The sequence below is a fragment of the Salvia miltiorrhiza genome, chromosome 8, assembly GCF_028751815.1.
Source record: "Salvia miltiorrhiza cultivar Shanhuang (shh) chromosome 8, IMPLAD_Smil_shh, whole genome shotgun sequence".
Classification (NCBI taxonomy): Eukaryota; Viridiplantae; Streptophyta; class Magnoliopsida; order Lamiales; family Lamiaceae; genus Salvia; species Salvia miltiorrhiza.
Window position 1 is genome coordinate 35714305 of NC_080394.1, and position 23146 is coordinate 35737450.

Genomic DNA, 23146 nt, shown 5'->3' on the forward strand with positions numbered 1-23146 from the left:
ATTTATTTTTCGTTAAATTTATGTGGCTCGTGTTTAAGAACCACCAACATCTTAATATACAATTCTCGCAATATTTGTCTACAAAATATTTGATAAATTACACATACAATTGAAATAAAATTTGCTAATCATTATCAAGCTACAAAATTGTGCAAAGTCTAAAAAACTTTCCATGCAATAATGTAATCTCTGCATTCAATGCTTGAAGTTTGGTGACCACGAATTTTATGGTGTTCATATATATAGTATAGTATCTAGCACATTCCTATCAAAATTCAAATCGAGTAGAAGGATTTTATTTAGTAAATTTTATAAATCCACTGTGCAAAACTGTCAAAATCTCCCCTATTCTGGACCCATGGTTTTAAAGCTATAAACTAAGTTTAGATATCATTAAAATTCTAAAACTTTTCATATGCGTAATTCAAGGTGTCTAGAAGGGCTCTATAAAATTTCAAGTGTTTCCAAAATGATTTGCTATTTTAAACCGATTTTGCGAAACTACTATGCTAAAATCCTAAATGATCATATTATGACAGCCTTGCATGACCAGACAACATTCTGATATTTTTATTTGCTTTCCTAATTCTATAATATGTTCGCATGAATAACTCACATATTAGTAGAGAGGACGACAATATATACTTGTGTGTCCTATTTATGGAAATAACAAATTCAAACTCTGTGCCAAGTATATATTTTATAGAGCGACAACTTCTCAATGACCACGAATGAAAATCAAGCCTGCTCAACAAGAACAAGGAAAAGTGTGTACAGACATGTCTAGCAATCAACACTGCTAAAACCCGAAAGGGTCCCACCTACTAAAACCCGAAAGTATCCCACCTTCTAAAACTCGAAGGGTTTCTTCCCTGCTAAAACCCGAATGAGTTCAAGTCTCGAATGAGTTCAAGATAGCCCAAATGGTTGGGTTCAAGATAACTCAAATGAGTTCAAGATAACCCGAATGAGCTCAAGAAGCTCCTTTTTTTTTTTAAGGTTCAAAAAGCTGGAATAAGATTGCTTAAAGCCATAACTCGAGTGGGTTCAAGAAGCTTGGAACAAGATAGTTTTAAGTCATAACCTGAATGGGTTCAAGAGGCTCGGAACAAGATTGCTTTAAGCCACAATCCAAATGGGTTCAAGAGGCTCCAAACAGCACTGCCAAAGCTTGAATGAACACTGCTAAAACTCGAATAAGTCTCCCATAGTTGGAACTACCTTGGCGCGAGCCCTGTTACAACCTTGCAAGTTTGTCTATACTCTCCACAACTTAAAATATCATTCATGATTAAAAGTGAAATCTTACATCTCGCAAAACAAAGTCATGACTTAAAAGTACCCTTATGCTTCGAGAAAATAGAATCACACTTACACAAGTCTAATCATATCTCTGCGGTGCTGCCTGCACTCTCGCAAGGCTTTCCCCACATAAATCCAATTATCTTTCCTAAACAACATTATGCTTTTAGAAAAAAGTTGTTTCATATGTGTGTGTGTGTTGGCCAAGCGGTAAGGGGTTAATGCCTAAGACCAAAGGTCTTGGGTTCAAGTTCCATGTGGTCCGCACCCTGTGTTCGAGTCCCATGTGGTCCCCACAAAAAAAGTTGTTTCATATTAAAACAAGTCAGTAGAACAAGCAGTCCGCACCCTGTGTCAAGCTGATCATTCCTTCTAAAATAACTTTGGAATAATCAACAACCTTGCTTATAATGGTAAAGACCGGGAATGAGCTTAAGAAACCATATGATAAAAAACAGAAATTGGAAAAGCTTTAAGAAATCATATAAAGTGATTTTTATAGCCTTTTATTTATTTATTGAGAAAGTATTCGATGGATAACAATCAATTTTCATTAATCAATAGTAAAACTTTAAATTTAATATTTATTGGACAAATCAATGGTGGTTTCGAGAAATTTTTTTACAATCAAATTCTTTACTTTAATAAATATATAGATTTATTCTTTATATCCATCAATTTATTTAATAAAAAAGTAGAGAGAGAAAATATCTTCTATATATATAAAAGCACAATACATCTATATTTAACCAATTTCCCGCCAATAGAGTCCGACTCTTTATTCACTGTGTAATATGTAAAACCTACTTAGGTTAGAATTGTTGGATAATCTCTAGCTATTTAGAATAGATAAACGAGAACTGTTCTTGGAGAACAAGTATCCGTAACCTCCACATTTTTCTACTCTATAAATATGATACGAATTCTCAATTTGGCAATCATAGCAATAATGGTTGTTATTCTACTCAGAGCATTTGAAATCTACCATTTCCAATACTACTACCACTAACACCACCAAAACAACAGAGAGATGAGATTAAAGAAGAAGAAATTAGAAAGAAAAATAGCTCCATAATATCAGAGGAAGAAGCAACACTGATGGAGTGAAGGATATTAGTGGTTTTATTTATTTGAATTTTTAATTTGATGGAGAGTGTGATGAAATCAACAAATACAATCCACGAACAAAACGCAACAAGAATGTAAAGAAAGCGATAAGAACTCGAGGAATTATGTGGTTCGATCTATTAGATCAACATCCACGGAAAGGTGTGTCATATCCCCGTTTTTAATCACTGATTAAAGACTTAATAATTAGGGTTCGGCATCCATTAATAATAAAACTGATTTGATTTATCTGATGTGATTTAATTGTTATATATGTGTTTTGATGTGCTAAATTCTTATTATTATTTGAATCCGTTTGAGATTTAAAGGATTATTGAGCAGTCAATAATTATTATTTCGGATTATAAATGACTTAGCAAAGTCATGTTATTTAATTTATATACGATAGAAATAGTATTTCTATTATTTACTTGAAGTCGTAATTAATTTTCGACTTATAAAACGAGTTATAAAATATGTAATTTATAGAGAGTTATAACGAAGCTTCGTTATATGGGAACCCGAAATTAGTATTACAAATACAGAATAAGGATTTTATTCATCTGTCACAGCCCGCCCTAACTATGGATAGTTAGGCCGAGTGATCCACGACTAGGGATGGGGTTAAAGAAGAAGGGGAAGAAAAGGGGCGTCATTTATAGCCGTAAAACTTACTCATCTTAATAAAACTCGTCATTTTTATTCATTAATACTCAATTGAAAACAGTCTATGAAAGACAGCATAAAACTTAATTAATATCATTAATCAAGTTATACATCGTATGAAACCATTCTCTTAAGACTCAAAGTATGACATAACATACTATAACATCAACAACATCTTGCAGCGGAAAGTAGCTAGACATATGTATGAAGACATATTCTAGACAGGTTAACTATTTATTAACAACCCTGGAGACTCCGCTCATTGCAGCACCATCATCACATCAGCTCAACCTGCACATTTAGAAAACATATGCAGGGCTGAGTACAAAAGCACTCAGTGGGCACGTATGCCTAAGTATAAAAATACATGCTTCAAAACTATAAATTGTCATGCCATCATAAACAGTACAGCAAGGGAGTTTTTCGCTAAAAAGGCCCAAGCTTACTAAGTTCATTTGTGATTCTTAAAGTTCGTCTGATCAGACTAAGTTCTTTTATAATCTATCATATCTGAAACTGTGTGCCGGAGAGGTGGCCACCTCTCACGGTCACTTGACCGGCCAACCCGCTAGATGACTCACGGTCACTGGTGTACACTAGCCCTGACAGGATAGCTATCAACTGCTCAGGACCCGAATTCGATTGCATCATTGGCAAAGCCAAAGCAGATAGATATCATACTAAAATTTAAACATTTTATGGCAAGACAATACTTGAAATAACTTTAACTCAAATATTTTGTAACGAAATAACTTGCTCAAATGTAACATTAAACTCATTTGATAGATATATAAAACTGAAATTAACAGTTAAATCATCTCATGCATTCATTCGTATAAGAGGCCTACGACACGCAGGGGATCTCTATATACGTATAGTAAAAGTAATGCCCACCTCGTTGTGTCTCTGTATCAATGAGTAACGTCACTCTCTCCCTCAAGTCGTTACTTCCCAAAAGGACCTTCATCGTTATGAAGAATTGGTGAGAAGTTATAAAAGAAACCTCGATTAATAATCTAATCTCTTTTATGAAACATTAGTATCTCTAATGTTCATCTCTCTTGATTGTTAATCAATATAACAATTATTATCTCTCGTCATTACTCATTAATTATAACATCCTTATGTTATAATTAGCAGCGCTTCAATTAAAAGAAATATTTAACACATCGAAAAGTCCACTTTCTTAGCAGATCTATTCGCTCTCATCTCGTCTAATTAACCGATTAGAAAGTTAAACTTTCCATTAGGCATGTATTTGAGTCACGGGTCAACAAGAATTGACTATGCTCAAATTCTAATTTCACTAAAAATTTCGGCATGACCTATTCATATATAATGTCAGCCACGAGATTTCAACGCGTGAATCTCACTACGTGAACTCGTCTCTCGACTCAAAACTTAACATCTTGACATCTTTTCAACGCAAACCAAACAATTCAAAATCATCAAAACTCTTTATCAGTAAACTATCATTTATACTCGACACCAATTGTTCGAGTGTCAGATACCAACATTTATGTGCGTTAATCATAACTCTCACAACTCACACCATTTAGTCATATCGTATCATCCATCAAAACAAATATAATCAAGTTGTTTTCTAGAAAGTTTTGCTGTTTTTGTGTCATCTTTAAAAATTCATAACAACCAACTCAATCATCATAAACTCTCATACCAATTGATCTCAAAAACTCCATGAAGTGTAGTTCACTCTAAAAATGGTAGTTAACCAAAAAGGTAAAAGGTTTTTGGAGATATTGCTCTTTTAGTGCAGGCTGTCAAAGATTGACAGTTTCTGCCAATTTTGTTTAGGCCATTAGAAACCAAGGCAAACCTTAATAAAATTCCATCAAATTTAATCAGCCAAAACTAAAGGTATCCTTGAAGATTTGGTTAACATTTCACAAGAGAAAACGTTCATATGATCTGCCAAATAAACAATGAAACACATACACTTTTACTGTTGGAAAAATATGACAGCAGAACAGGGCATTTTTGAAATAATAAACTGCTCTGTTTCAGAGGTCATAAAAATCGAAATCTTATGTTTTTAGAAAAGTATTGAAGTCTAGTTTCGTTTAAAAAAAAACGGTGATGCAAAATCCTTCATGGATTAATAGATATAAACGTTTTTGTGAAGTCTACCAACAGTTGACAGATTCTGTCAAGGAGTTTTTTCAAAATATCTTTAAAATACCAAACATCATCCAAAAGACATGAAATTTTGCAGCGACGAAATACACATATCATAGATAAACATACTAAAATTTCAGAGCCATCAAGCAATGAAAACTCATCGAAACATAAGCTTGAAACTGCTGTAAAATTTTGACAGAATTCCAGTTTTAATTTCGTTCAACAATTATCATCCATAAATTGTAAATCAATTAGCATGCTCATGTGATATCGTAGAACACATATACGCAATAATATTCATTATGCAACGTCCCAAACTTCACGAATTTAAATAATAATACTCTAAAAACTTATACAATTTTCGTGCTTGGAAAAATACGAATTTAATATATATCGATTCTAGCATACCCTTAAGCACAAATATCAAGTCAAAACGATCAAACAAAAATCGAAAGACAAGCTAATATGTGAAAAACGGGGCTGCCCTCATGCGTTTCATAGCTACGGTTCGTTCCGTTCTTACTCCCTTCATTAAACATGCTCAACATCTACCCAAGAACAACATACTAAAATTTCACGACGATCCGACGTCGTTTCAAAATAAAGTCGAGAATCGACGTTTTTCGACGTCGACGAAAATCGAAAAGAAAACCATCAAAACGTAGGTAGAGATCTTACCTACTTAGATACGTGATCGAAAAGATGATCGGCGCTCGTCTCGGTGCTCAAATCGGAGGTCAAAAGCTTAAATGGTATTAACGTTGAATATAGTGTGTGTTTTGGGTGTTGTGTGTGTGAGTTTGTGTGTTGTGCGTGAGTTTAGAGTGTTTGGTTGTAGCAGCCAACACTTTAATAGGGAAAGGGGCTTTGGGAGGTTTGGGGGTGGTTAGGGGTAGGGTAGGTTAGATATTTAAGATATTAACCCGTTAGTCGTTAAATATCTCGTCTCGTCTCCTTTTAACAACTAACAACCCATACTCTTTGTTACTCACCCTCTCAACCTCTACTCACTTTCATTGCACTCGTAATTCTATATAAATATAGAAAACACAAGCTCGTTCTCGAAATTCTGATAAACGAGCTCATTTCGTTTATCGAGAAATCCCGATTTACTATTCACTCATCGTCCAAAAATAAAACTTTCATTATTGGACTCGTATCGAAAAACTAAGAATATTTCTCGACGACGTGCACGTAAGATTTTGAAAGTCGACAAAAAGACGAAATAGCAGTATTTTACTATTCATCGTCAAAAAGTCAAAATTTTGAAAAACGTCTTAACGGACTCAGATCTCACTTCCGAGTTCATCGTTCTCATTCAAATAATTATCTCGAATTATTCAAATACTCAAACTCAAATACGGATATAAAATCCCACATCATTCTCACATCATCGAAAGAACATCTCAACATCTTAAAAAAAAATAACAAGAAAACTTCATATAACTCCTCATCTCTTTACAAAGTAATCAAACAAGGGATCTATACCCTAATTACTCAAACTTAAGCAATTAAACACGTCATCAAAAGCACGGGTATTACATACCTTCCCCCTTAAAATAAATTTCGTCCCGAAATTTGTACCTCTTGTAAATGTTTCGGGTACTTCTCTCACATCTTATCCTCAAGCTCTCTTTCCACTTCTTTCTAAGTATCATATCTCCATTGGACCTTATCCAATGCAATCGACTTATTACTCGATTGCCGAATTTTATGATTTAGCATCATCTGAGGTCTCTCTTCATAACTCAAGTCTGGTTCTAAGATCATTTCTTCTTAGTAAACCACATGGTTTGGGTCGAAAATATGTATCCTCTCAATTGTGACACGTGAAACACGTTATGCACATTTCCAAAGCTAAGTGGCAAAGCCAACCTATACGCTATTGAACCTATCTTTTGCAATATCTCGTAAGGACTTATAACTCTGGGTCTAACCTGTCCTTTAACTCCAAATCTATTCATCCCCTTTGAGGGTAAAACCTTTAAGAAAACTTTGTCTCCTATCTCGAAACTTTGTCTCACATCTTATAGGCAAACTCAAGTAGTGGCAACACATTCTCCCGATGTACTCCTCTATCAAGGATAGTAGTTGTTATCATATCTTCTATCGTCTGCTATGCTAAAATTCATCCTTGTACCCAACTCTTTCTGTAACTCATCCAAAAACGTGTTGTAATAAAAAAAATTATTTTTCTCTCAGGTGATCTACACCGGTACTCAATGCAATCTTATAATCTCACGAACGTACAATTGTGCTAACTTATCTGGTCCATACGCGATTAGGATCGGTATGAAATGGGCAGATTTTGTTAGTCGATCTACAATCACCCAAATTGTTGTATTTCCTCTTTGAATTTTGGGTAAAGCTGTCACAAAATCCATCTCTATGTGATCCCATTTCCACTTGGGAATCTCCAACGGTTTTAACTTCCCATAGGGTCGTTGGTGTAATGCTTTCACTTGCTGACAAGCTAAGCATCGCTCTACAAACGAAGCTATGTCTCATTTCATTCCGTCCCACAAAAATCTATTTTTCACAACCTGATACATCTTTGTGCCTCCTGGGTGGGCGGTGTAAAGCGTGTCATGAGTCTCACTCATGATCGTATTCTTAAGTTCATCATCGCGGGGAATGCATCTTCTCCCCTCAAATAAGATAGCATTGTCTGATGTTTTTTTTTTTTTTTTTGTAACTCTTGAGATCTCCTGCTCTTATCCTTTCTCGTAACTTGTTCATTGTCTCATCTTTCCTTGTGCTTCAATCACCATTTTCCTCAAACTAGGCATCGTCGCAACAATACTCGCTATCGTCCCTGGTGGTTTTATCATCTCTATCCTCATTTTGTCAAAGTCCTTTATAAGCTCATCCTCTCTCGTGAGAAGACATCCTAACTTTGACTAGACCTTTGGGCTCAATGCATCGGCTACTACATTGGCCTTGCTAGGGTGATAGTTAATGTCGCAGTTAACATCCTTTACTAATTCGAGCCATCTCCTTTGCCTCATGTTAATATCCTTATGCTCGAAAAAGTATTTCAAAGTTTTGTGGTCCGTGAAAATCTCACATCTAACTCCGTAGAGATGATGTCTCCAAATTTTCAGGGCATGCACAACGGCTACAAGCTCTAAATCATGCGTTGGATAATTTATCTCGTGGGGTTTAAGTTGTCGTGATGCATAGACTATAACTCTTCCTTCTTGCATCAAAACACATCCTAGCCCATTCTTTGACGCATCTGTGTAGATGGTATACTCTTTATCCATTTCCGGGACTAGCAGCACTGGTGCTGTAGTCAATTTCCTTTAAGCTCTTAAAAACTCTCTTTACACTCCTCTTTCCAATTGTACTTAACTTCTTTTCTCGGTCTTGCTATCATGGAAAATCCTTTAATAAACCTCTGATAGTATCCTGCTAAAAGTTGCGAATCTCGTTAGGCGTAGTTGGTGATCTCCACTCATGTACAACTTGTACCTTGACGGGGTCAACTTTAATTCTTTCGGATGATACAATATGTCCTAGAAAAGTTACTTCGTTCAACCAAAACTCGCACTTGGTGAATTTGGCAAAAAGCTTCTCAACTCTTAGCATTTCCAACATCGTTCTCAAATGTTTTGGCGCTCCTGCTCATTCTTCGAATAGATGAGAATATCATCTATGAAAACTAGGATAAATTTATCCAGTTATTGATGGAACACTCGATTCATGTGATCCATGAAAACTACTGGTGCCTTCGTCAAACCGAATGGCATAACTATGAACTCATAGTGCTCATACCTCATTTGAAAAGCTGTCTTAGGTGTATCCTCCTGTCAAAATTTGAACTAGTGGTATTATGATCTCAAGTCAACTTTCAAAAAAAACTCGCTCCTCGTAATTGATCAAACAAGTCATCTATCCTCGGCAAAGGATATTTGTTCTTGAGTGTCAATTTATTCAGCTCTCGATAATCTATGCACATTCTCAACGTGTCATCCTTCTTTTTGACAAAAAAAGACTGGTGCTCCCCACGGGGATACACTACGTCTAATAAAACCTAACTCGAGCAATTCTTGTAGCTGAATCTTCAGCTCTTGTAGCTCCTTAGGCGCCATTCTATAGGGTGCCTTCGACACTGGTGCTGATCCAGGTTCTAGGTCGATAGTGAACTCCAACTATCTTGTTGGTGGCAATCCTGGTAAGACCTCGGGAAATACATCTCTATGTTCCCTTACCACTGCTACATCCTCAAAGTTTTTTTTTTTTTTTTACTTGATTCTCCTTCATCATTCAAGTAAACTAGGTAAGCTTGTGCTCCTTTCTTCTTTACCAATTTCGACGCCTGAAGTGCCGAAACGATTGGAACTCTCTTCTTTCTATCAATGCCGTGAAAACATGTCTGTTCCTTCCCAGGTGGTTGGAAAGTTATCTGTCTCTTCTTACAATCAATCGGGGCAAAGTTCTCTTCTAACCAGTCCATCCTTAGAATAATGTCTACGTTCCACATAGGCATTAAGTGCAAGGTTCTTGTTTTCATCTTTAGTGATCCTAACTCAAACTCTAATTTAGAAATCATGTGAGAAACTGTAGTAGCTCTTCCTACAGGAGTGATTACTCTCAACTTGGGACTAGCTTGTTTTGGTTCGAGTTTGAAGGTAACATGCTTCAACCAATTAAAGAATGCGAAGCTCCTGTATTAAACAGGATTCTAACTGGTACATCCAATAACTTGCCCATACTACCTTAAAGTCCTGCCTTAAACCAGCACTTAAAACTCAGACATCTCTTCATCATTATCCATCTTCTGATGAGCGAACGTGATAGCTCACAGAATTCTCAATTATACTCTACAATCGATTTCTTTCCTTGCATCAAACTTCGATAATCAGCCTCTCGCTGCTTACTGTACTCCTCGGTACATACTTCTCAAGAGTAGTCTTCAATTGTTCTCAGGTGTAGTTTACCAGTTGCTCGGGTGTTAAAGTCCTCTGACGTGCCTCTCACTGGTCTTATACATCAAAAGAATCTACTAGGATAACTCAAAAGTTGTAAGGGTTCAACCCTAGAATGACATCAAAACAAATTATTCAATAGACTCAAATGAATGATCAGAGAGTATAATGAAGTAACTACCAGGTCGAACAAAATTACCTAGAGTAAGAACCCATCTGGCTTTTCAACCGAAAGTTGAAACACATAAGTTTATAAACCCAAAACACGTCTACTGAGATTTGGATCATGCGGACTGGCCAGGTCCAACATAATCACTCCCCAGTCACACGGGATATACTATCCCGAACTTGGAAATTCTGTGTCTTCTAAACCCTCAACATACTATACATAACAAAACTTAAGTTCACACCAGCAAGCTAAAAGCTTAAACTCAGGGTCCTATGTTCTAGACTCTTGTTTCGAAAGTTCAATATTTTTCGACTCTCCTCTCATGTTGCGGTGGTGGTGGCGGAGTATTATCCCGCCTATCCTTCACATCACACTCTTGATGACATCTTTGAGGCATTTTTGAAATCACAAAAGGAAAACTCAACTCGACCAACGCTCTAAGCATCCTCGAAACTCAAGTTCAATTTACTAACTCAACTTTAAGGAAACCCTCACGGTCACTTTAACATTCATCTGTAAGGCAATAAGCACTCACGAAATGCTAACAAAAAGACCACTCTGGTCAACCTAATATATCCATCAGTAGAATGCCTCTTTTTAGAGGACTTACATAAAGGGGTTATATAAACCCTACAAAAACCATAGTATCTATCGTAATGTCTCTTCTAAACCGACACCATTAATAGTACTATGTCTCGGTCTGGACCTCTTACAGTAATTGCTACCAGTTAACTCATCTAGTTGCTACTTTAGCACACTAGGAACATCCATCTATTTAACATCAGTAGGGTACTATATTCGCATGCTTATCTATCAGCATGTCAAAAGCTCAAGTATCAGTATCTCCTAAGTAAGTTATATACATCGCAATGTAATTGAAACTAATCAAAAACAAAGGTGTACTGCTCATACTCTCAAGATCATCCTTAGCTCTAGCCTACATCGGATTCTCTTCTCATCCTCATCAACTCTAGCCCTCCTCGGCTACTTCTCATCCTTTCAACCCTAGCCTTCCTTGGCTCTTTCTCATCCTTTCATAGTTTATGAACATGTGTTTGAAAATCTGCTAGGGTATCTCTGTACCACATACTGTACGCCTCGTCCTCGTATCTGATCTTCCCTGAGTTCGATCTCACAACAGTCCTGGCCAACCTATAAGGAGAACTTAAAGGTGACTCTAGGAACTAACTCTACTTGGCTCCAGCAACAGAAATAAACAAAACATAACTTAGTAAAACTCCTACTAAGTAGTACTGTTATCTTAAAACTCAAGCTCAAAATATCTAAATTCTCATCTCGTCCCATCTTTACTTAGTAGGGAATCTCTCTAAACAATGATATTAGATCCCTTAATCTAAATCATCGTGACTCAGTAAGACAACTCAACAATTCTCTCTCAAAGCCATCTCCAAAGACTATGGCTCATGATACCTCCTCAAGTACCATTAAGGTTGCGTGAGCAAAACTCGCGTCACCAAACAACTCAACATATCGTACAATATCTCATTGCAGCATGCTAATAACTCATCATTAATCATGCTATTATACTCAAGCTCATAACTCAAACTCATAACTCAAACCAACAAGTACTTAAAGCAATTGCTAATTCTCTCAAGCTTTAGCTCTAAGTTCTCATTTCATCCTTCTACTTAGTAGAAAATCTCTCTTAACAATGACATTAGATTCCTTCATCTAAATCATCGTGACTTATCACAACTGCTCAAACAATTCTCATCACAAAACATCTCAAATACATCACATCATAACTCATAATTATGCATCTTCAATCATATAACATCATATGATATAAACGCTCTCATGATTCATCATGTAACGTCAACATATGCTCTTACAACATAATAACTCATTATTAATCATGTTGTCATCCTCAAACTCAAACTATGCATCTTCAAAGCATAACATCATAACTCATCATATAACCTCAACATCGTGCTCTTCAAAATTTAACGTCAAATAAACTTTGAAATTTTACATACCTCGTTGAGCCTGGTGTGATGGTGCGCTGAGCTCACGGTTGTTAATAACTATTAGTCTAGTGACTCATTCTAGACTAAACTCAAGACTTCTAATTCAGAGCTTAACCTTCGCTCTGATACCACTCTGTCACAGCCCGCCCTAACTATGGATAGTTAGGCCGAGTGATCCACGACTAGGGATGGGGTTAAAGAAGAAGGGGAAGAAAAGGGGCGTCATTTATAGCCGTAAAACTTACTCATCTTAATAAAACTCGTCATTTTTATTCATTAATACTCAATTGAAAACAGTCTATGAAAGACAGCATAAAACTTAATTAATATCATTAATCAAGTTATACATCGTATGAAACCATTCTCTTAAGACTCAAAGTATGACATAACATACTATAACATCAACAACATCTTGCAGCGGAAAGTAGCTAGACATATGTATGAAGACATATTCTAGACAGGTTAACTATTTATTAACAACCCTGGAGACTCCGCTCATTGCAGCACCATCATCACATCAGCTCAACCTGCACATTTAGAAAACATATGCAGGGCTGAGTACAAAAGCACTCAGTGGGCACGTATGCCTAAGTATAAAAATACATGCTTCAAAACTATAAATTGTCATGCCATCATAAACAGTACAGCAAGGGAGTTTTTCGCTAAAAAGGCCCAAGCTTACTAAGTTCATTTGTGATTCTTAAAGTTCGTCTGATCAGACTAAGTTCTTTTATAATCTATCATATCTGAAACTGTGTGCCGGAGAGGTGGCCACCTCTCACGGTCACTTGACCGGCCAACCCGCTAGATGACTCACGGTCACTGGTGTACACTAGCCCTGGCAGGATAGCTATCAACTGCTCAGGACCCGAATTCGATTGCATCATTGGCAAAGCCAAAGCAGATAGATATCATACTAAAATTTAAACATTTTATGGCAAGACAATACTTGAAATAACTTTAACTCAAATATTTTGTAACGAAATAACTTGCTCAAATGTAACATTAAACTCATTTGATAGATATATAAAACTGAAATTAACAGTTAAATCATCTCATGCATTCATTCGTATAAGAGGCCTACGACACGCAGGGGATCTCTATATACGTATAGTAAAAGTAATGCCCACCTCGTTGTGTCTCTGTATCAATGAGTAACGTCACTCTCTCCCTCAAGTCGTTACTTCCCAAAAGGACCTTCATCGTTATGAAGAATTGGTGAGAAGTTATAAAAGAAACCTCGATTAATAATCTAATCTCTTTTATGAAACATTAGTATCTCTAATGTTCATCTCTCTTGATTGTTAATCAATATAACAATTATTATCTCTCGTCATTACTCATTAATTATAACATCCTTATGTTATAATTAGCAGCGCTTCAATTAAAAGAAATATTTAACACATCGAAAAGTCCACTTTCTTAGCAGATCTATTCGCTCTCATCTCGTCTAATTAACCGATTAGAAAGTTAAACTTTCCATTAGGCATGTATTTGAGTCACGGGTCAACAAGAATTGACTATGCTCAAATTCTAATTTCACTAAAAATTTCGGCATGACCTATTCATATATAATGTCAGCCACGAGATTTCAACGCGTGAATCTCACTACGTGAACTCGTCTCTCGACTCAAAACTTAACATCTTGACATCTTTTCAACGCAAACCAAACAATTCAAAATCATCAAAACTCTTTATCAGTAAACTATCATTTATACTCGACACCAATTGTTCGAGTGTCAGATACCAACATTTATGTGCGTTAATCATAACTCTCACAACTCACACCATTTAGTCATATCGTATCATCCATCAAAACAAATATAATCAAGTTGTTTTCTAGAAAGTTTTGCTGTTTTTGTGTCATCTTTAAAAATTCATAACAACCAACTCAATCATCATAAACTCTCATACCAATTGATCTCAAAAACTCCATGAAGTGTAGTTCACTCTAAAAATGGTAGTTAACCAAAAAGGTAAAAGGTTTTTGGAGATATTGCTCTTTTAGTGCAGGCTGTCAAAGATTGACAGTTTCTGCCAATTTTGTTTAGGCCATTAGAAACCAAGGCAAACCTTAATAAAATTCCATCAAATTTAATCAGCCAAAACTAAAGGTATCCTTGAAGATTTGTTTAAAATTTCACAAGAGAAAACGTTCATATGATCTGCCAAATAAACAATGAAACTCATACACTTTTACTGTTGGAAAAATATGACAGCAGAACATGGCATTTTTGAAATAATAAACTGCTCTGTTTCAGAGGTCATAAAAATCGAAATCTTATGTTTTTAGAAAAGTATTGAAGTCTAGTTTCATTTAAAAAAAAACGGTGATGCAAAATCCTTCATGGATTAATAGATATAAACGTTTTTGTGAAGTCTACCAACAGTTGACAGATTCTGTCAAGGATTTTTTTCAAAATATCTTTAAAATACCAAACATCATCCAAAAGACATGAAATTTTGCAGCGACGAAATACACATATCATAGATAAACATACTAAAATTTCAGAGCCATCAAGCAATGAAAACTCATCGAAACATAAGCTTGAAACTGCTGTAAAATTTTGACAGAATTCCAGTTTTAATTTCGTTCAACAATTATCATCCATAAATTGTAAATCAATTAGCATGCTCATGTGATATCGTAGAACACATATACGCAATAATATTCATTATGCAACGTCCCAAACTTCACGAATTTAAATAATCATACTCTAAAAACTTATACAATTTTCGTGCTTGGAAAAATACGAATTTAATATATATCGATTCTAGCATACCCTTAAGCACAAATATCAAGTCAAAACGATCAAACAAAAATCGAAAGACAAGCTAATATGTGAAAAACGGGGCTGCCCTCATGCGTTTCATAGCTACGGTTCGTTCCGTTCTTACTCCCTTCATTAAACATGCTCAACATCTACCCAATAACAACATACTAAAATTTCACGACGATCCGACGTCGTTTCAAAATAAAGTCGAGAATCGACGTTTTTCGACGTCGACGAAAATCGAAAAGAAAACCATCAAAACGTAGGTAGAGATCTTACCTACGTAGATACGTGATCGAAAAGATGATCGGCGCTCGTCTCGGTGCTCAAATCGGAGGTCAAAAGCTTAAATGGTATTAACGTTGAATATAGTGTGTGTTTTGGGTGTTGTGTGTGTGAGTTTGTGTGTTGTGCGTGAGTTTAGAGTGTTTGGTTGTAGCAGCCAACACTTTAATAGGGAAAGGGGCTTTGGGAGGTTTGGGGGTGGTTAGGGGTAGGGTAGGTTAGATATTTAAGATATTAACCCGTTAGTCGTTAAATATCTCGTCTCGTCTCCTTTTAACAACTAACAACCCATACTCTTTGTTACTCGCCCTCTCAACCTCTACTCACTTTCATTGCACTCGTAATTCTATATAAATATAGAAAACACAAGCTCGTTCTCGAAATTCTGATAAACGAGCTCATTTCGTTTATCGAGAAATCCCGATTTACTATTCACTCATCGTCCAAAAATAAAACTTTCATTATTGGACTCGTATCGAAAAACTAAGAATATTTCTCGACGACGTGCACGTAAGATTTTGAAAGTCGACAAAAAGACGAAATAGCAGTATTTTACTATTCATCGTCAAAAAGTCAAAATTTTGAAAAACGTCTTAACGGACTCAGATCTCACGTCCGAGTTCATCGTTCTCATTCAAATAATTATCTCGAATTATTCAAATACTCAAACTCAAATACGGATATAAAATCCCACATCATTCTCACATCATCGAAAGAACATCTCAACATCTTAAAAAAAATAACAAGAAAACTTCATATAACTCCTCATCTCTTTACAAAGTAATCAAACAAGGGATCTATATCCTAATTACTCAAACTTAAGCAATTAAACACGTCATCAAAAGCACGGGTATTACATCATCACATTTATCTAGCACCTACACATACTTTTCATTTCCACATCCATCTTACTCTTAAATAAATTGATGGTGTTGGAAACACTCATCATATGCCAACCATTCCACTAAATAAAGAGATTCTTTACACTTTCTCCAGATCAGCCCATTCCTTTTGCCAGCCATCTTCTACACCTTTAACATCTCAACATGCAACTTACTTTTATTTAACCAAAATCAGCAGCCAACATTCCTCCCATTCCTCCTTAGTTCTTCAATAGCCAAAGAAGAGATTGACTTCATTCAAAGCTCTTACAGTAAACCTCAAGAGGTAAAACTTGCTTTAATACTCCATTAATTTTCAGTTTCTAACATTCTGATCCAAGCTATACGTTCTTATGCTTGAATTATAATTCACAGATTCCAGCTAGACACCAAATACCAGCTACATCGAGGTTACTCCAAATTTCTCTTTATATTTTTTTCTAGTTATTTCTAAATCAAGCATCAAAGCAGCAACAAATACACACATACGCATAATCACTATATTTTCCTAACTATTACGGTTACAAGGTTCCAAAGAATTGATTTTGTTAAGAAAAGAAGAACAGAATAATACACACGCACACATTTTACTATTCTCTAATCTATTACATGTACAATTAGTTTTAATAAAAAGAAATGAATGAGAAAGAACAGATTTTGAAAACCCTACGTGCTCTTTGTGTAACTGAAAAGTGGGCTTTGGTGTCTCTGTGTGTGTGTGACTGGGGACGGAGGGAGGAGTGAGAGCAGCCGGCGGCTGCTCACGGCCGAAGGCGGCATCGGCAGCGGCGACACGGCGGCGGGAGCAACGGGCTGTTCCTGACCGGCCGGAAAAGAGGAAAAGAGGGGGGAAATTTCAGATCTGGGTTTAAAAATAAAAAAAAGAGAGAGAGAGACGGGAAAAAGGGGTAAGAGAAGAAGAGAGGGAAGGGAAGACTTATCTTTTTCCGGCAACCGGCGGCGAGTGGCTTCCGATCTGCCAAAGAGGGAGAGATTAGATTATAAAAAAAAGGGAAGGAGAGAAAGAGAAAAACTAAAGAAAGTTAGGGTTTTTACCAGGGCAAACGTACGGCGATGGCGCGACGACGGCAGCTACGCCGTTGTGCTGTTCCAGATCGTCGGAAAAGAAGGAGCAGACGGCGGCGCCCCGCGGTGGGGTGTTTGCTGTCCTGTTTCCGGCGGCGGTGCGGCTTATGCCGTGTCCGTGCACGTGTGAGTGTGTAACAGAGAGAGCGAGGCTAGATGAGGGAGATGAGGATGCGACCATTCGGCCGGAGGTGGAGCGCAGACGGCGGCGGCGCACCACAGTGGTGGCGTCTGTTGCGCCTCGGTCGACAAAATGCGAGAGATAAAGGAAAACTGAGGGGGAGAGAAATATAGAGTCAGGGGGAAGAGAGATGCTGAGGGAGAGAGAGAAGCCGCGCCACTCACCGGCGGCGGTGGCGGCGCCGTTGAACGGCGGCAGGCAGGAGGCGAGAGGGAGCCGAGAGGATAGAGAGAGTGAGAGAGGCGTGAGTTGCTTGTCTGTGTTTTGTGTGTGGTGTGTGTGTTTTGTATATTTATATGTGTGTTATAGAATTAGGGTTTAAATTTTAGGATTTATTATTTAATTTGTGTGGGCCGAAAATTTTTATAAAAAAGAAAGAGAGTGGGCCGATTTTTATTTCTATGTGGGCCGATTTTATTTTAATTCTGCTGGGCTCTTTTTGTTCTTAATTGATGGGTTTTTATTTTAGTTGTGTGGACTAATTTTATTTAAATGCTTGGGCTATTGTTTTAAATATAGGCCTACGAATCTTGGCCTTATTTTTTAAAAAAAAATGTTTGAATTTACACTAAATTATTTAGTGAATTTAAATCTCTTGATTTAAATTTTAATATTTAAAGTTGGGATTATTTATTCTAAATGAAGTCCATTCTATTATTTAAATTATTAATGGACTTTAAAGCAAATATTTTGGGATTAAGCCCCATTTATTATATGATAAAATTATTTTCAAAGCTTACGAGTATGGATTTTTTTTAAATGGTTAAAATGTTTTATTTCATCTCAATGGATTTTAAAATGTTTTATTATTTATAAATGAATAATGGAATTTCTTATTTATTTACATAAAAAAAATGAAATGTATAGAATATTATAAATATGGGTTCTTTTAAAAGAAAAAGGATTAAATTATTTTATGAGTAATTCCATTATAATGGAATTAAAATGTCCTATTAGAATGGCTTCATGTTTTAAAAAAATATATTGAGACTATTTATGTGGAATTGTGTTATAGAATGATTAAGTATATGATTTACTTTATCAAATGAGCTTGGGATTTAATTGAGATATTAAATTGCTAAGCATATATTTATAAATGATTTATTTATTTAAGTGATGAAAATGTGCGAAGTATGAGAAAGCATGATTTATAATGATTAAATTTTCAGGGTAATAATATATAGCTTGTTCTTAATTGATGGAGTACTTGACTAAATGACGGGTGTAGAAGGAAGTTATGGATTATGTACATGTTGATGTTCGAACAATTGGGTTCGAACCTATATGATAGTTACATGATAAGTGATTACATTTTATTGATTGAATGAAACGAGATTAATATGGATGCTGCTAGAACCCTAAAACATTAAAAGATACCTAGGCACGTAGAATTAGACTTTGTCTTATGACAATTTCTTCACGAACTTATCGACTCTTCATCAATGAAGGTCCGAGCGACAGAAAGTGAAGCCGAAGAAGAAACGACTCCACGTCGGCTTTAAGAACGTTTAAGGTGGGCATTATTTTATTATTACGTATATAGAGATCCCCTGCGTGACGTAGGCCTCATATGCGAATATATATGCATGATATGTTTTGACTATTTATTCAGTTCTTATAAAATGCTTATATGTTCAATGCCCTTTATGAAAATAAAAATGTTATGAAAATGAAATGTTTATGAAATGATTGACTGCCAAAATGTTTATGTTTTTATATGTATCCTATCTGTGTTGGTTCGCCAACTTTAAAGGAAATCCAATTGGGATCCTATGCTAGACAAAGGTCGCTAGCTAGGGTTAACGTGTACACTCATGGAGACCGCGAGTCGCTTGCGACCGGTCTTGGCGTCCGTGGTAAGGAGGCCTCCTTCCCGGCGCGTGATAGAAATGGCAGATATGGATCATATAGACTGAAAATGGGATGCATCCACCTTTATGAAAATGAATGAAATGTTTTAGTAAGCGCAGGTCATTTATGAAAACCCCTGTGTGTTACTGTTATGGCAGTTCAATTTATATATGTATGCATGTTGTATTTTCGGCTTATGTCACTGAGTATTTTTATACTCAGCCCTGCATGTATTTCTAAATGTGCAGGTTGAGCAGGCGATGGAATGGATCGGTGTTGAGCGGATTTCCCTTTTGATGTTTATGTAATGAAACCTTGAGTATGCATCTCCATATGCATAACTCACACGTTTTTCCGCTGCAAACACTCTGAATTTGTTATCGTATTGTGGAACTTATTACTCCTTCATTTTGTTTAACTTTCATTTGGGGTTTAGTCGTTATGGCTGGCTCATTTGTTAATTACCCAAGTGGATATATATATATATATATACCACTAGTTTGTTGTTATTAATGTTGGTTATTTAGTAAATCCCTTTTTAATTTCCATTTCTTATTGTTCACCCAAGTCATAACCCCGGTTAACCCGTCATTGGGATAGTGGGCTGTGACAGAGTGGTATCAGAGCAGTTCGTTTGCTCTGGCCCTAGAAACCATTTTCTAAAAAGTCATGTCTAGATTGATTCACTTGACATATGTGGGATCATACGACACCGCTCAACACTCCATTGCATCGTGCTCAATCAAGGAAAAAGGTAACTGCAGTTACAATGTTTTAAAGATGTTATTATTCTAAACTGTTTCATGAAAATGTTTATGTAAAGAGTATGCTATGATGAAATGTTGAATGTTTTGCCTTTCATTGAAATGTTGAATGTTTTGCCTTTCATGGCATATCATTGCAGTTATGATGTTATGATAAGAGAAGAATGATAGAGAATTGACACATGCTTTCCCCAGAAAACATAGATTGCTATAAGTTGCATGATCACTATTCTAAAAGAACATAGACTGCTGGATTAGTAGAATATCTCTACAATCTAGATTCTTAAAGTGATGATGTAGAAGAATGAAAGAGAACTTAGAGCATTTCAGCTCCCACAAGAAAACAATGGTTCTTTTGAACTACAAAGAGGAATGAAAAGACATGTACGCGTTGAAGGAAAAACACGGGATGATGATACAAGACGAATTCAAGGCAAACGCTGCATCAAGGGTTTGAGCATAGTCTCTACGTTCAAATGTTCACACGCGATGGAACACCGAATCGACTTTTAGTACACGATAGATTTTAAGAACAGTATGCTTTGCCTATATATATGTATATATTTGTGTACATGTTATACGTGGGGGTTTGGGTTCAATAGGACATAGAACTTTAAATTAAGCTTTTGGTTTGCCAGTACGAACTTGAGTTTTATTATTATGAATAGTTGTCCACGGCTTTCTAAGTTCGGGATGATGTCTCCCGTGTGACTGGAAGGTGATGATGTTGGACCTAGCCAGTCCACATGATCCAAATATCAGTAGACGTATTTTGGGTTGAAAACCCATGTGTTTCAACTTTCGGTTGAAAAGCCAGATGAGTTTTTACTCTAGATCATTTTGTTCGACCTAGTAGTTACTCCTTTCTACCATCTGGTTATTCGTTAGAATTCCTCAACAAATTTTTCTGCACCACTTTGTTTTGATATCGTTCAAGAATTGAGCCTTACAATTGTTGAGTTGTCCTAGTACCCTCTTGTGATCAATAAGGATTTAGATGTTTTGTTATGATGCTTTCATGATTAAATCAAGAGGAATATGTTATGAATTGAGGTAAGGAATATACTGAGGATCTTTTATCTTTGAAGCACAGAATGCCTTCCAGAAGAGCCCCAAGAAACAATGTGGGAACCGCAAACGAACCCCCACGAAGGGTTGAGGAACTTTTTCTTAAACAGAGCCCGCCAACATTCAACGGGACCGGCAACCCGACTGATGCCGAAATCTGGATTAGAGCAATGGAAAGGATTTTCGACTTTCTTTACTGTTCTGACCAAGAGAGACTCTCTTGTGTTGCATTCCAACTAACTGGGTCGGCAGATTTTTGGTGGGAAACCAAGAAGAGGGCAATGACCCTCGAACAATTGGAAAACCTGACTTGGGAAGACTTCAAGACGGAGATCTACGATAAATACATTCCCAAGAGCTACAGAAAGAAGAAAGAGACGGAGTTTTTCAATCTGAAACAAAACAAGATGTCCGTGACGGAATACGATCGCGCTTTCTGCGACATGTCTCGCTATGCCCCTCATCTGATCGACACTGATGAAAAGATGGCCGAGAAGTTTCGTTCAGGCCTTAGGCATGAGATCAAGATGGCGCTTGCTGGTCATGGTAATCTCACCCACTCTGAGGCACTTAGCAGAGCCCTGGATGTTGAAGCAGCCATGCCTGAAGACCGCCCAACCCAGACTCAAGCTTCGGGAAACAACGATCGTGGGAAGAGAAAATGGGATGGCAACAACAATAATAATAGGGGTTACTACAACAACCAAGATAACAAGAGGCCATGGCAAGGAAACATGATGCCACAAGGGCAATGGCAAGGACGACCAGTCAATCCAGGATCAGTTGGAAACAATCTGGGCCAGCTTAGGGCACCTTTGTGTCCCAAATGCTCCAAGTCACATCACGGCATATGCTTGGCTGGCAGCAATACCTGTTTTAAGTGTGGCCAGAAGGGCCATTTTGCCAGAGACTGCCAAGGAAAACCTCAAGGAGGAATGAGAGGGCCAAATCAGCCGAGCCAAGTACAACCACTCAGGGCTATTCAAGGCCAACAACTACTCTACCCACCACCACAGCAACAACATCGACCTGCGATACGTCCACCGCAAATTCCACAGGCAAGAGCCTATGCCTTGCACAAGAATAAGCAAGGAAACAACCAAGGGAATTTGGCAGGTATGGGCACATTACTCGACACACCTGTTATACTTCTGTTTGACACGGGTGCCTCGCATTATTTTATTGCAAGTGCATGCATAAAAACTTTAAAGCTCCAACCTGAAAAGACTAATCAGGACTTGAGAATTTCTTCACCAATAGGAGGGACGACAGTAGTAACACATGCTTGCTTGAACCTAGAACTGACCATAGGATCGTTTAAGGTCATAGCGAACAACTTGCACGTCATATCGATGGAGGACGTTGATATAATCCTGGGGATGGACTGGCTAGCGGAGAACTATGCCACGATATTATGCCAAGAGCGGAGAATCGCTTTCAACTTTCCAGGAAGGGACGCTTTGAGTTTCCACGGAATATGCAGGAGGAACAGAGTGCCGACTATTTCAGCTTTACAGGCAAGGAAGATGATGAACAAGAAAGACTGCCAAGCCTTCCTCGTATACCTGAACGGGGGAATTGAGACCGAAAAGACAATGGAAGATGTAGAGATCGTGCGGGATTTTCAAGATGTTTTCCCAGAAAATTTGCCAGGATTACCACCTGACAGACAAGTAGAATTCACCATCGATCTAGAGCCAGGAGCGGCGCCGGTATCAAAAGCACCGTACAGAATGGGCCCGAAGGAATTGGAAGAGTTGAAAATCCAGTTACAAGAGTTGCTGGACCTAGGCTTCATCAGGCCTAGTGTGTCCCCATGGGGAGCGCCGGTGCTGTTTGTCAAGAAGAAAGATGGAACCTTGAGATTGTGCATCGATTATCGAGAGCTGAACAAGCTAACGCTTAAGAACAAGTATCCATTGCCCAGAATTGATGATTTATTCGACCAACTCAA

General features: G+C 37.1%; 1 long non-coding RNA gene across 1 annotated transcript; it reads right to left on the reverse strand.

Moving 5' to 3' along the window:
- Positions 1–3140: 3140 nt before the first annotated feature.
- LOC130997940 (uncharacterized) lies at positions 3141–6024 on the reverse strand. Its single transcript, XR_009093260.1, has 3 exons — positions 5893–6024; positions 3970–4036; positions 3141–3366 (listed from the first exon to the last, which is right to left on the reverse strand). It is a non-coding gene; the product is annotated as an uncharacterized LOC130997940 (long non-coding RNA).
- Between the last annotated feature and the right edge of the window lie 17122 nt (positions 6025–23146).